This window comes from Anser anser (genome assembly GCF_964211835.1).
Source record: "Anser anser genome assembly, chromosome: 1".
NCBI lineage: Eukaryota > Metazoa > Chordata > Aves > Anseriformes > Anatidae > Anser > Anser anser.
The window spans coordinates 172,919,827-172,936,081 of record NC_139720.1 but is presented as its reverse complement, the minus strand read 5'-3'; the positions used below and the strand labels follow the sequence as shown (position 1 = coordinate 172,936,081).

The following is a 16,255-nucleotide window of genomic DNA, read 5'->3' as shown; positions in this document are numbered from 1 at the left end:
TACAACCATTGTAAATTCCAGTGGAGAAAAAATTGCATTCATTTCTGAGGGTTCAATACATTTCTCAGAGTTCATACAATAAAATCACTGTTAAATGACTGTGCAGGACTTTCCTCTCAAGGTGTGTTTTTTTGTTGTTGTTGTTGTTGTTTTGTTTTTTAAACAATCTATCTGATTAGTATTTATCTAATTAAAATCACATTATCCATTATGGGAGTCACTGGATCTCCAAAATACAAAACTACTTACTCTGAATAATTCTTCATTACTGAAGGAGACAAACTAAAACGTACTTCAAATTGAAACAAACAAACAAAAGAACAAGGGAAAGGGGGCAAATGCTGGGAACTCAGGAGCTAGAAGTCTTGTGAAAGCAGAAGTGGTAATGAAGCAGAGATGACTGGAAAGAAGTTGACATTACTGGAGGGCTCTCACAGAAAACAGGCAAATGTGGGTTTATTGCAGTGGAAGAAAGGCAGAATAGGTTTAAGGATATAACTTCATAACAAACCAGGCTTCATCCTCTCTACACTTCATGGAATATGTTTTTGCTGAAATTCTGTTTGTTTTGTTTGTTTGTTTTTTATGCAAACCTTTCAAATGCCCAAGAAATCATTCTTATGCACCCACCCTGTGTTTTCTGGCTTGAATAAGTTTGTTAGTAGATAAACACTGCTGCTGCCTCATGCTTGAAAAGTTTTGAATGTAATTGACTGTCAATGATATGATGATTTATAATGCAATCTGCTGCTACTTCTGCTGCTGCAAATAACTCTAATTTGCCTCTATTGTATTAGAGATGATGAACTTGACAATCATTTTCAATTTTCTAGTTTGGCTTTCATTCAGGTTGATGTGGCCAGTAACAGTGAATTTTCATTGTTCTCCCCCAAATGCAATAATGGAACAGGAGCTTGTTTTATATAAAGCAGTTGGCTGTTTCCAAAAGACTCATTGTGTAACGAAGCTTCTGCCAAGCAAAATATTTAGAGAAAATATGGACTGAACGTTTTATTTTAAATCTTTATGCTTTATTCAGTCAAATACTGGCCCCATTGTGCTACACGGGAAAGAAGATAGGTGATAGGGTAACCCAAATTCCAACCTCTGAACTCTATTTTCTCTCCTTATAAATGAAAAATACTGACTTCTTCACTTGTTCTAATTTTCTTTGGTTTGCACAGGCAAAATGTCTGATATAAAAATGGCACATTTCCAGTCCATACAACAGTTTCTATTTATTGAGTTGCACCAGTTTCTTCATCTAGCAGTTTTCATAATTAATCATAATGCAGTTGTAATATCACCACAGCTACTGCATGGAAGAGGGAGATGGATTTTATTCTGCCTCATCCACCACCAAAAAGAGGTGGCAGCTAAGTTTCAAAGAGTAAACTCCGTTGTGTGGGTAAGAGCTAAGAGACAGATTTGAGATCTCAGCTTCATTTAGAACAGCTGGCAGTTTGATTTTTTTTTTGATTTTTTACTTGTAAGCTTATGCAAAGGCATTTAATAGGAAATTGTTGAGAAAGAATAAATATGAAACTCCATGATGTCATTTGCGCTGAGTTACCTTTCTGACTGTTAACTGCATTTCAAGAATGACGTGATTTACACTGTCATGCTTTCAGTGTATGAGCATTAATCTCATTATCATTCATCCACAATAAACTAGAGTCTTGTAAAGATTGCTTGAGTTTCCAAATAATATGAGGGGATTTTTTAAAAACAAACTTTTTTAAAGCTTAATTCTAGGCCAAGTTTAGAGAAAAATCAAGTGTTTCTCTCCTTTTCCCCAATTCAGGTATGAGTAGCAATCATGCTTTACGCTTGTTCTTACAGTATAAAATAGCACTTATCACAGCATAAAGAATGTAGTTATACAATTCATATTTGTATATGGAAATTACAAAAATAAAGGTTGAAAATAACTGATATTGTTTGCTGGGGCCTTGTTATAACAATTTAGAAATGCAAGGCATTACGTGATTGCCTTGAAAAAAAAATGAGAATCTATAACTAGACCTTAAGCATATAGTTTAAACATGTTATATATTTAGGAAAAAAAAATATTAGTTGAATAATATGCAATTGTTGTGTGAGAGGCATAGGAATTTGGGGGGCAACATTTTGTTCATAAAACATGTAGGATTAAGAAAAAAAAAAGTACCTAGCTTTGATTGACTTTGGGAAAAAAATGCGAGCAATACTATAAAGTGTATTCCACAATATGAATTTGTATTGTATAATTAATATACAATTACACATCATTGAAGCAAGCTACATCACTTCACATTAATGGATGGAATTACCGAAGACAAGATTTCAACTGAAGACAGAAGTGAAACTTTGATTACATATTCTAATAGGGAATCAGCTAGAACAACAAAGAGAATGTTAGGATGTAGATAAATACCTTCAGTTACATACAGACAGGACATGAGTCAACAATTTAACAAGATAAATTTTTTTGCATGGGGCCTATCTTTCAAATAGAATTTTACTTTTACTCTCCAAGTAGAATTTCAAAAATGGTCTACCACCTCTGCTTTATTAATACAGAGTGACATTTACAGACAGAAACTCAGCAGTGATGTGTGGCAGTACACCATGACATACTATAAAGATTTAATTTATCTACACCAGTTAAAAATTGCGCTGTGAGTACATATGCACAACATTTTCTCAGTCTTGAAACTCAGTGAGCAATTTAAACGCAAAAAGATCCACTGACTTCAACAGCACTTGGAGACAAAAGAGAAAGAATTGTAACGGCATCTACAGAACTGTGACCCAGGTGTAAAAGTACAAGCTGTTACTTTTTTTTTTTTTTCCCAGTGAGATAGAAAGAAAAGCTCTGTCTCCTTCAGTAATCAAAATTTAAATGCCCTTCAGACCCAGAAAGCAAAGGAAAAATTAGACCCAGAAAACAGAGGAACATTTGATGAGAACTGATATGTAAAATTGCAATGTACCAATGCAAGAATTTAGCAAAAGTTACATTTTTCTACAGCTTTGATATTATATATGTACTTGATATTTTCTTTACAAGTTTTCAGATGATACCTTATTTATAGGTTAGTAAAGTTGGAAAAAATCCTCCTGAGATACATATTGGTTATGGTTGACATACTGAATGGCAATTCATCTCCTTCTGTTTACCGTTTCATTTGTAGAGAGAAGAAGAAAAAATAAAGGCAAGCTGTTTTTTTGGTGTCTTGTTTAATCTGCTGAAACCTATTTGAGGTAATCCCTGCTCCACAGTGGCTCCCAGTGGGAGATGTAAGCTGGCAGCAATACAAGCATTCCCCCAAAAAACTGCAAAACTGCAACTGAGACATCTCTTTTAAAATACACTCTAAGAGCAGGAAGCTGGAAGGAAAAAAAAAAAAAAAGTACTTTTCTACATGAAGTTGCCTGTATGGCACCTCCGGTTAACACCAGATGAAAAATTGAAAAATCCCCTGTGTCTTTAAGTGAAAACATTTTAAAATCACATTGAAATTGAAATATGTGTTGAAAAATGAACCACCACATATACATATAAATGAGCCGAGCACATGGTTCCTCTCTGGATTTGGCCACTGGGGTTTAAATATTATAACAATTATAGCTATATATGCAAAATCTCAGCCTTCTGTACTCTAAGCACTGGATTAAGTTTTCAGAAGGTCTGTGTATCTTCATAAGGACAGTTACGTATCCTTAATGTTTTACTTTCCACATCATGCTAGCTAGATTTATGAATATAAATTTCCAGACCAAAAAAAAAAAAAAAAGGTATTTACTATTCAAACCATAAACCCTTTGAAACTTGGTGCCTCTATTCACTGTTCTATCAAACAAAAACAAAAAGCGCAAAGCACACACAAAAGAGTGCCTAAATGTGTCACAATATATACAGCTCCTGTGAACTATGGTAAGCACTGCCTGAATCCTGCCTTCAATGTGTATAGCGCTCAAAAAATGAAGTTATTATTAGAGCTTTTAGGAACACATAAAAACAACACGGTGATGAAGAAAGAACTTCCTAACATTTTACAATGCAACTTTGCTACTGAAGCAGCAGCATGTAGTTAAAGAATTCAGTTTCTTTCTAAAGAGATTCTTACACATTTCCGCATGCACACTTCGATGAGAACATCATAAATGTACTCTAATAAAATAAAAAATAAAATAAAAAAAGTCCTTGCAATTTTTCCTTAATGTAATCCTTTCCTTCTCCCCTTCATTGCTACAGAACACACAGACCACCATTTTCAAACCTGACACTTAAACGCTTAGCTCCTGAATCCGTGTGGGGTTTATTTAACTGCAATTTTTATTCAATTCACTACGGGTGCAGATACTTAGCTTTACACACCAGATCTGAAAGCACTGGTTATAGTTCAGACAAAATTGTATCACTGGGTGGGAAACCGTAACATCAGAACTGGTGAAAGACTGCATTACTTTTAGATTGTACTACACAGAAGAAATAGAAGAAATATTTAAAAGGATCTGAAAGAGAGGATTTCTTTTTCTTTTTCTTTTCTTTTTTGAAACTGAACTGTAAGAGAGAGAGAAAAGGGGAATTTAGCTGTCATGCAAAGAGCTGGACTGCCAGCATTGAAGACAGTTTTCACATAGAACTGAAAGAAGCAAATAACACTAGAATGCTTATTGTCATTGAATATCATAATTTACCTTTAAAAGTATCTCTGGGAACAAAAAGAAAGTCAATATAGCTGTGACAACTGAACTAATCCCTCTTTAGATGAGAGAGGAATTCATGTATAGGGGACTCAGAATCTAAATCTTCAGTGTATGTTGCAGAGGTTTCTTGTCTAACTTAAGCATTTATAGTCATTTTGTTGCTGAACATTTTATTATGAATAATCACCAACGAATGCATTTCATGATCTAAACCTTTGGAGGGTGTTCTTCGTGTTTCAGTTCTCAGACTTCAAATACTTCAAATGTCAGTGGCAGCAGAAAGCCCCCAAATATGTATTTTGGCAAAATGGCATTTAACCGAAAGTAAGTTTCCCATAATTCTAAATCTTGTGGTCTACCGAACTTCACTGTCCCTTTGGTAGCCCTGTTCTGAAAACCACCTGGAGCTGGGGATCATCTCACTTATAGTTTTCTTGGTGTAAAGACAAAAAAAAAAAAGTCCAAATGCTGATAGAAATGTTGTGTCTGCATGCAGTGAAGTATGCCTGAGGAAACAGATTTAACAAATTATCATACACATTAACATCCAATCAGGGTGCTCACCCACACTTCCTTTCTCTAGGAAGAAACGGATTAAAAAGGGAGAAGTCCTGGAATATGAAGGTCTTGCATTAGTTTCAGAATCAGAATGCAAGCAAATCCAGTCCTAGGGCTTTAGGTAGCTAAAGCTTCAGTCTCATTTCCAGGACCTAAACTTGGTCTGTGGTTTCTGAGGCCAGTTTTCTAATATAATGCAAGAATACCAAATTAAAATACAAAATGGATTTAAGAGAAAAATGTGTCCAGTATAAAGAGCTATTCTCAGAATTGTTTGGCTTTCATTTCATTTTTCCACCCATGCAAAATACTTGGTTTTCCTGCTCAGTAGCCTGAATTTCAAAATAGTAGCCTAAAAGGTAAGACTTTTGATCAAATCCTTCAAACTTGCCAATGGCTCTGAACTATATAAATGGCATCAGAAAAAAAAAAATAGATATAGATATATCTTTTCAAATCACATGCTATTCTGGTATGCAAAATATTCAAGATTATGTATTAATACCAGTAAACATCATGATAAACAGAGATAACACTACAGTGCTGTCACGTATCTCATTACAGAAGTTAACACCTGATAGCAATGGGCTTGTGTCAATTTGTGCGGAATAATGGCAAAACAAACAAAAGTTTAGGTGCTTATTCATGAGAGACAATAGAAAAGGACCGCACAGGTGCAGTTTCACCCTCTACCTAATTGCTGCCTGCCACTGAAAAAGATAATCCTAGGTCCTAGTCCCCTTCATTTCCCAGCATTCCAGCAGCCAGGAGATAGTTGGTTCTTACCGATTAATGGAAAATAACTTTTTTTTTCTTTTCTCCTTTTAAGGGATACAAGATAAGCAACAGGATGCACAAGGGCACAAGAGCTGGGAGCATCCTTGTTGGCAGCAGCCTGTAATTACATCAGATTAGGTATAATGTGATACTGTGCCTAAGGCTGTCTGAAGTTTTAGTACTGTCCAATAAACTTTGGTAGACAGGGATAAAAGGAAGGGAAAGCTCAGCTGTTTACAATAATGTCTGAACTACAAATCTAGATAGAATTGGAGATTATGGATTCCATTTGCTAAAGAAGAAAGTCAAAGTTCCACAAATTCCCCCGTCGACTCAGGTCAAGCCTAATATTAGCAGTATCATAAAGAAAATTGATACTTAGCAAGCTAAAGTTTGTTTAAACCCCAAATTTTCTAGTGTGAAGGTACATGTACCCTGTGAATAAATTAGAATTACTCTCCAGTGTATCTCATCTAACGAGCAGACACTGCTGCTCTTTGTGCTGCAGTAAAAGTGAGGTTTCAGGACCATTACCATGAATCATTTCTTCCCAGATTATTCTGAGGCCAGGTCTACCATTCTGACCTTGAAGACACAGCCCCCTGTTGCAAGTTACAGCTCTATTTACTGGCCTGGGCAATTACAAGTTGCACTTGACCACTGCCAGTTTAAATCAGAAGCTACAATATAACCATACCAGGCTTTGTCTTCACTATTCTACATGAGCCATTTTGTTTGTCCAAACACATCTGTTTAAAGCTTTCTTTCTTCCAGTGAGGAGGTCACAGATGATATTGGAAAATTTGTCCAGTACACTGATAGTAACAGAGGAAGACAGGCAAAAAAAGCAGCTTTTTTTCTCTGTTTCCCTGACCCCCAAAACTTTTGGGGGTATTTTTTGGTACCAGAAGCTGTCATAGCTACAGACTGACATCGGTACTGCTATACTAAGTCCTACATTCATTCATCCATTCTCCATTGGATTAAATGACAAAGCAAGCTCTGTCCACCTCTTTCAAAAAAATAAATAAATAAAATAAAGGCAGAGGGAAATATTTGAATGCACAGATTTGCTAAGTCCCATTGAAGATTGTTGTGGGGGTTTTTTGGACTCCAATAGACTGACAGATCTTTCAAGGATTTAGCATCTTGCAGGCTAGTAAAGTGACAATAGTAAAAGTTTAGGGGCAGGGAAAGAGGGTGAGAATGCGACTGGGTAAGGTAAAGGAAAAGGAAAAACAACTATTCTTCCATAATACCTAAAAGAACTTTTGTTTTTCTTTAGAACAAAATCTATTCAGTGCATCAGTTTCTACACAGAGACTATAAATCTAAGGTATATAGCTACATACCAAATGCACCAAGGAAAGCCACCTCTCTTTTTCCTTGATAAGGTGTCTCCTTCTGCCACTACAAGATGAGTAAATTACTCCACCTGTCTAACTGATCCCCAGTATTCAGCCTGACACTGACAATGGCAGTGCACCTGTTAGTGTGATGGACAAGTGATTGGCAGTGTGGCATTTGCAGCTTTCCATAATAAGTTGGTTATTATACAATGATGTTGACAATCTAGAGTCTGCAAACATTAAAGTGTAACTAGGTATGGGCTTGGGGAAAAAAAAAAAAAAAAAAAAAAAACAGGCTATGGGTGAAATGTGACCCTGCATAAATTTTATGCCAAAGGCTTCTTTCATTTTGAAAAGAAAAATATTAAATTTTAAGTATGTCACTTTTTCCTGGGAGCAAATTATTCTATTTACATGTAGCCACAAAATGTCAGTTCTGAGTTCTCCCATAAACTAAGCACAAGATTGCAAGTCAGTGCCTTGATCAGCTTTTCAGGTACATAGCATCTATACATGCAAAAAGTGTAAGCAACTACAGTTACAGTCTATGTAAGAATATGCCTTCTGCAGCCATAATAAACTGCAACTTTGATGCAGCTATTCCACTTTCTTCCCCATGGTCCTAGTATGTGTATCCCTTCCGTACAAGCACCTATCTGGATACAAGTGTCACAGCAGTTTGAGGATGGACAAAAGCCTTATCAGCTATTAGCAGCTGGAAATCTGAATGGCCCTTGTGTTTAATAGTTACCTAGGATGACAATCTGTATGCTAAGAAAATTTAATTGTCCACCTGGGAAACCAGAATACAGTGGAATTTAGCAACTGATAAGAAAATCTCAGACAAATTAATGTTTTGTTTAAATCCAGTGTCTCCAGCTGTTAATAGTATCTGGCAGAATAAACTGATTGTACTAGTTTGGCACCTCTGAGTTCATCTCATGCCTATCGTATTTTTATACAAATTTTTAAACGTTTCCAATTAGTTCAAGCCTGAAAATGGTGATTTTTATACCTGATAATATTCTTCTTAGCATTACTTGTTCAAATGTTTGATAGCCTTGATCTTCACTTAAATGTCTACAAACTTACTACGTGTATGTGTTTTTTATTATGGCAGACTGTAAAACATGACAGTGCCAAATTGTTACTCTGTTCCATGAGAGCATTTCACCCTGATTAAACAAGGCAAGTCATGGAAATTGTAAAACCTGAAGATTATAATGTGACACCCCAAAAGCTTTAGAATTCTAATTATATTGTCTACACACACACTACTTGACATTCTTTTTCCTTTAACTGTGATATAATAGATATATAATGATATAGGTTCTGTTCAGCAAATGACTTAGTGTATGAATTTTACATGCTGTTCTGATTAGATTGCTAATCTTGGTCCCAATGGCTATGTTTGTCATAGTGATCTGGACAGCACCAGGTCACAGCCTTGAACTCTGGCACGTGTATCCACATGGTCAAATTGTTCACTAGCCTGTGAACTTCTTACAATTCCCTAACATGGTTGAAGTTGTCAGTCTGTCAGTATTGCTTGAGGCTGTTCTCCCAGAAGGCATTTTTTTTTAATTTTTATTTTTTCCTGGGTGAAGGAGCAGAGGGAGCAGATAGACAAACATGGAAGGTGGACAATAAATGTTTAGATGTATGCGTGGGATCACTGCTATGACATCAGAAGAACATAATTTTCAAAATCATTTTGTTAACTATCAGACCCATTAACTTTATCTTTAGGGAAATGGACAGCAAATGAAAATACACAAGTCAAATAAATGTTTAAGCCATAAGCCTTGGTTGTCCTCATCATACCTAGATTGTTTTCAAAAAAGAAAAAGAATAAATGCATCATGCAAGAATATTTATAAAGTTCCACATCTGATTTTGAAGTGAACAGATTGACTTATTTTCTGCAAACAGAAGGCTAATCGCAGACTCATCATGTTAGTATTAGAAAAAAATCTTCCAGATTCTAGCTATAAGATCTGAAATATACAGTAAAGCTTAGAAATGAAATCATCATATCATGTTCACGCCACCATTAAAAATTCATTTATTTATTAAAAGCTGATAAATGAATAATGTCTTAATAAATTTGTAATCCAAAGAAATTGATCATCCACAAATCTTAGAAGTCAGCAAGTCTGGTTCATAACCATTGGTTTCAGCCACACGTTGCAACTGCTACAAATCTGCTTCAAGCCATATATAACACAGTATTCGTGACTGCAACATGCTCAAAAATGCATTAAAATGATTTCTAACTCTTTTTAAATTTTAGGAGGTGTTTCACATATCTATTTTTGATATAGTTGTTGCTAACACATGCATTCACACACACAGACACACATATACATCCACGGATACAGAAATACGTTTCCGTTCTAAGTTTAGTGGAGTAAAAGTCACAAAATTAAAAGAATGCTAAAACAAGCAGCTTCATACTGAATGATGGCTGCTATGCTAAATCCAGTCTCACAAAACTTGTATAGTGACGTGAAATCTATCGTTTTTTTCCCAATCCAAATGCTATTTTTCAATTCAGTGGGCCTCTAGCTTTTCAACAAACTGGACCAATTTGAAGCTACTCATTCAAAAGGCTCCTTAAATGTCAGTTTGAGAATTCAGCATGACAGAAGAGACAAAGAGTCATCTTCATTTCCAGTCACAATCAGTTGTGCACACAGCTCCATTTCAGAGTAGCACCACTGGATTGTGCTATCAGTGCAAGCTTCCCTGGAAAGAGCAAACGAGCCTTCCAGGTTTTATTTCATTTTGTTTTCCAAACTTTAACTGTGTAAAAAAAAATAGTAACTTAAAAAAATAAATAAAACCAAACTTTTTAGAATACAAAGTGGTATTTTTAAAAATATCTTCCCTCAGGCAACTCAAACTATTTTACCAAGGTAGAAATGGAAGAAGCAATAGAGCAAATTCATAGTGAGCCCTTCCCATGTGTAGGAATATTACCCACTTTCAGTGACTTTATTTGGTAAGTGCAAATATAAGTATTTTAACCAGTGTAAGCTCTAATCATACTCAATTGCAATCATCCAGCACGAGCATATGCCGGAGGTCTTATACCAGAGATCTGGTTACAGTTAAGGAAAAAGTGCAGTCTCTGATGGCTGTGTGAAATTACTGCTGTGACACCACGATTGTGAAGGGGGAGGTGGTAAATGAATGTTCAAAAGACACTGGAGCAGCTGCTCTGTCTCCAATGTACACCTTTACCCATGTAACCTAACTCTTTGATCTCACATAGAAATTTGGCTGCCTTATGCTGTTTGCAAGCAGAAGGTATGTCATTGCAGACCAATTTATATGCAGCTGATTTGTTTCTATACAAATGTTTTAGAAAGAGAAAAAGAAGCTGTGCTGGTGGTACATAAAGAAAGAACCAAGTGTAGGAAGCACAGCTCATGTTTCAATAAAGGCCACAGAAACACAAAACTACATTAGAATATTAATAGGAATGCTAACAAAAAAAAAATCAAAAGAAAAAAATGAAAAGAGATTCTAGGATATTTAGAGGACTGAAAAAATCCAGAATAGTACAGAAAAAAAAAAAGTTTGTACATGTACACACAGAAAGTGTAAGACCAGACTGAGTAGAACAATGGAAAAAATAAAGGTATATTTGAAAATTTTTCCCACCTCTAACACCTGTCAATATAAAGATTCGAGGGACAGAGCACAATGGGCATACGTTCTTTTTTTTTTTTTTTTAGCCAGACTCTGCTGGGTACTTTGACTTTTTTTCCTAGCCTTATTTAGTTAGTTAGTTAGTTGGTTCCATCATTTTCTCATTTGCTGTAACACAAGTAAGCAGCAGAAGTGGTATATCAAACAGACAGAGTGCCCCACCTTTAATTCTTATCTCCTTTGAGTGCCAGCAGCATGCTCCCTCTCATGAAGTGTCACCCTTCTGTCCAGGTTTTTGAAGTGCTGAGCTACCCCAGCCAAGCAGACAGCATATTTTATTAAATATTTTCATTTCTACAGAGAGCAAAGATACATTAAACTGGAGTCAAAATGAATTCTGTTCTCACATTTAGCTGCTGGTTTTTGAACTGTGTCACATACTAAATTAACATTCCTGAAAACAGTGCACCTGTCTTGCCCTTTTGAAGCTCAGTTGCATCCAAACAAATGAGGGCATTCTGATAGGTGTTCTTTTCACAATACTTAAAAGGCCATAGGTTTTGTTCTCGGTCAGTTCTGCCGTTTTGTTTTGTGTGCTTTTTGTTGTTCTTTTCCCTTTTTACAATGATTCTGATTGATAGTTTTATCAAATCTGTGGTAGTAATCAACTGGCAAACAATGTTCCAGTGGAAAAATACAACAGAATTTCATACAGATAAAAACAGAGATCTACAGAAGTTTTTGCCCAAAATGCACAAAACATCCACGATTTGTGGTTATTGTTTAAATCTACCTACTTAATTTTTCTAGCTGGATTATATAGCAAGTCAATACACTGAAGGTGTCTAAGTATGTTACTCAGCTATTGTTTCTACAAACAGGTGTTCAGTTCAACAGAGCAAACCACTGAAATTATTATTCATGACTATCCCTACAGATGTATTCAACAAATATAAAACTTAGACATGTATACAAGGCAATCTGAATGTGGCTTATAATACTCTAGATTTTACAAAATATTTAGAAATAAATTAGCAAAAATTGCACCCTAACAACTCCTAATAAAAATGGATTTTTATTTTGGAAGGCCACCCCAAATGTCACAATATGGAGAAGACTGAAGTTTCAACTAATTTCTCTTTATCCTCTGTTCATATTGAACATGTGATGGTTATCTGTGAAAGCTACCAGCCGTGTATGTCCCAATATGTATTTTGCGAAACAGTATCATTATTTTCCAGAGAAGATAGGATATACTAGAGTTATTTTCTTATAGACATCCTAATATCACATTCTTTTTCCCCTCACAGTTTGTGTTACACACTCAGGTACAAACTAGGTTACATTTGTAATTTGATAGACCCAGTATCCATCAAGATTTCTGTCAAGAAATCTATTAAATCTATTGAAAATGAATTTTTTAACAAGTTATACTGTACTACTAGTAATGGTTCTGCTCCAATAATAGGTCTCTTAGCACCATACTACAATTGCAAAATCATTAAGATACAGTCCCTTTTCTTTAAAGAAAAAAAAAAAGTCAGAAAAACTTTCCTAGTAGGGTACAAAATGCTATTGACTGAGTTCCAAACAAAAGCATGATGTACCAAATTCACATTCCACAGTTGGGATAGGTCCTCCTACTGTCTAATGCTATAATGTACAACAGAGAATTGGACTTAGCCTATACTAAGTCCACATACTCTTTTATTTACCCTGTATCAAAAGAATAATCTTATTTTTTCCTCTTCAGTGAAAATCTCAAAGCCAGTACTAATTAACTGTAAACTACAGTAGCTGATAGAATCCTAGCAATCTCTTCTCACTTTAAAAGTTCTCTACATATTTTTGAAGTATGGATGTAGGGGCTTTAATTTTAATCCTAGAAGCAGCGTTAAAATCTGAGCATATCAATTAAAAAAATCTCCTGAAACAAGAAGTTGTTTGTTTTTTAATTCCACTTGATTTTGAAACTGGACCTTGTTAAGTGGTACAAGATAATGTGACCAGTGGAAGTAACATTGCATACAGCTCTTAAAAATGTATTATTCAAAACCCTTCTCTTCACAGGAGCTATTTTGAGCTTTTTTGCGAAGCCCAGAAGAGGTTCAGGTAGAGAGCATAGTAAGATCAATTCTTAAATATTTTCTTCACACTTATAAGAGAAGTTAAAGAAATATCCTACCTTGCTGTACAGGATCTTCAAGCAAATATGTAACAATCTCCCCAAACCTTAAAATCCTGAATTTAGCATTATTTAGTGAAGTCTACTATGATACCATATTGACATCAGTTTGTAGTATCTAAGTGCCTGTGAAGCCTCATTCACACATCCCCATTCAAAGCAAATTTGTAAATGGATTAAATCTGCAATATTATGAACATTTCTTCTAATTATTAGCAAATATTAAAGCTCAAGAAATCCTAAAAATAAATAAATATGAGAAAGAAAAAGGAAGAGAGAAGCTTTCTTAAATGTTCCATAGTGATGTTAGTCCTGCTGTTTTTTCCCTTCAACTGCACGTATCTACTGCCTGGGGAAAAAAAAAAAAAAAAAAAAGCGAAGTGATGGATTTTGCATTCAGAAGCATAGATACACTGTGTTCTTTTACTTTACTCATAAATGCCTACAATGATGCAGAGAAAGAATGACAAGGGAAGGCTTATCATTAATTGTGGGCATTGTGCCAGTTGACTCCCTCAATACAATGCCTTCTCAGAATCTGAAGAAAATGAAATATGTAAAAGAGAGGATCTGAAAGCCCAGAGAATCTTTATGCAATTATTAAAATGAGAGGCAAATCAGATGAGTGTGTGTGCATGCGTGTGTTTAAGAAATTCTACCCACACAAAGAATAGGAAATTAATTAATTGCACAAGAAATACTGTATGCATACATAACTTTTTGCTTCCACTATCAAAAGAAATACAGACACAAACATTTTTATATTGCAAATATACTTCATAGGTCAAGTTAAGTCTTCATGAAAACCCCTGATCCTCAATACTGCTAAATAATAATAATTTTAAGTCATATTCAGATATTTCTGCTTGAAGTCACACAGTTTGTTGTCTGTTGTACAAATGAAAGTACTACATTGAAGTACCTGGTTTTTAGCACTATTAACATTTAACAGTGCTCTTAGTTTTCGACACTGCTCAGAATGCTAGTAAAAATAGAAACTGACATTTCTAAAAATGATAACAACAACAACAACAAAAAAAGACCCACAAAAAATAAATAAGACAAAGTCACACTGGGCTGATTTTGTTTAAATATTTAGGGATATCATTTAGCTAAACAACAGTTTTTATCCAGTAAGCTCTCCCTGCACAGTGTAAATGAGCAGCTCACTGTGACAGAGGAAACACAACATTCAGAACAAGTCATTCATATATGACAATAGAAATGATTCCTTCCAATGTGTGGATGAAAAACACATTTCTATTTGTTGAAGTATCACACATCATAACAGAGAATCCTTTAGACTGAGTCCATGCATCAAAACAGAAAGACTATGCTAGCAGATGAATTACTGGAACACTACACAGTTCTTTTTTTCAATAACAAAACTGACTATGTTCAGAGGTTAAAATGTAAATAGTAAAAATTGAATTTTTTTACATGAATAGTAGCATTGCAATATGAAAGCAAAAAGGCAATAAATGAATAATCATGTAGCTTTTCTTCTAAATGTGCTCCTACTGAAAGTTCCCAACAAAACTTCAGAGTAGCAAAACTTATCTCACATCTGTTCATATTGACTAGCTTCCCAGCTGAATCTGATACATTTTAAGAGAAAGTTTGAATTGAGGATTTTGGACAAAATCTGTCTTTCTTTCTTTTAAACTTTGACTTAATATTAAGCACAATTTAATCCTTACAATTTTCAAGTCTTAAAATTTAAACGTAAGACTTTCACAACCCATTTAAATAAAAAAATGGATTGTAAAGAGAAATAAACCTCAAATGCTAACAGCTCTATGCACATTTAATCTTCAGTAAAGCATGTATTCTGAGAATCATGTTTGTTTTTAAAACATCTGTAGGCATTTTATAGAAAATTACATTCCTCAAAACACAACATATTGCAATCACACTTCATACACATTGGTATTCTCATTTTATGCACACCATAACAATACTTCATCTAGTACCAATGTAATGACAGCATACACCATCTACAAGTTATTAATGTAATTAAAACACTTTTTTTTTTCACTTGACAACACTTTTGTTTGTAAGAAATGATTACTTTAAATCCTCATAACAAAAATCATATTATTTTTTAATTGTAATTGGAAACAGAAAATAAAAAACTTAATTCCCATTTAAATCACATAATTCCCATTTGAAGGTGAGGATGATGTGTATTTACAAGAAAGTATCTGTTAAAGAGATAACTTCTTTCTTTTTCCATCCTAACTTCAGTATATCAGTTCTTAATGCATGTGGCATATGTACCTATCAACTGATCAATGCCTATTGAATTACACAGCCAAGTCTGCGAAAACCATGTGATAATCAAATCTCTCTGTTTAAAGGTATGTTTGAAGCTTTCTACTATCATCTGAACCCTTATGTTCTTTGGCGTTCAGCTTAATTACACAAATGTTTTCACAGATGAATACTGACTCTACCAGCTTCCATGAAGAGCCAGGCTGCTGACAGGTGGCTGTGCCATACCTTCATTCTTACAGAGTAAAAGCACAATGCATTTCATGTGCTGGAAAGTTAGCAATGCAAATCCCTCTCTTGCTCTCCTCTGTGACATTTTGCCAACTACAGTAACACCGCTTGCAAACCAGCCATTTTTACATGATTCCCGCGGACTCACAACAGCAGGTGGCTCAACTCTTTTCACCTGGATACGTTGGAGGTGGGAGAGGCAGCATGAATGGAGGTCTGCAATGGGAAGGGTCTGCACTGGAGAGGAGTGAACAGCATCACTTAAGGCAGGGTAGTTATTTTTGCTGTTTCAGTTCCCAAGGTGGTCAAATACAGGGGAAAACCCAGGTTCTTTCCTTACATGTAAAGTAGGTCACACAGATATTGTCTAGTAGCAAGTGATCTAATACTTCTGTACCTCCCTCAGAGAAACTGTCTCTTTACTATGCTTCAGAACAAACCGGAGTTAAGATACCCCCTACTTGTACTGCAGACCTGTAAACTGAGGCACAAAAAGATTAAAGCATAGATTTTAAGAACATTTTGAGCA

At 35.1% G+C, this 16,255-nt stretch overlaps 1 protein-coding gene across 29 annotated transcripts in view; it reads right to left on the bottom strand.

Annotated features, from left to right (window-relative positions):
• Positions 1 to 16,255, bottom strand: part of PCDH9 (protocadherin 9) — an 803,467-nt gene that overhangs the window by 562,803 nt on the left and 224,409 nt on the right. For 12 of the 29 annotated variants that reach the window (XR_014578269.1, XR_014578270.1, XR_014578271.1 and 9 more), the window contains one exon: positions 4,514 to 16,255. This exon is cut by the window's right edge. The exons of the other annotated variants lie outside the window; for them this stretch is intronic. The gene's annotated coding sequence lies outside the window, so the exon portion shown is untranslated. Of the gene's footprint in view, positions 1 to 4,513 lie in introns of those variants that run through there. 29 annotated transcript variants of the gene reach the window in all.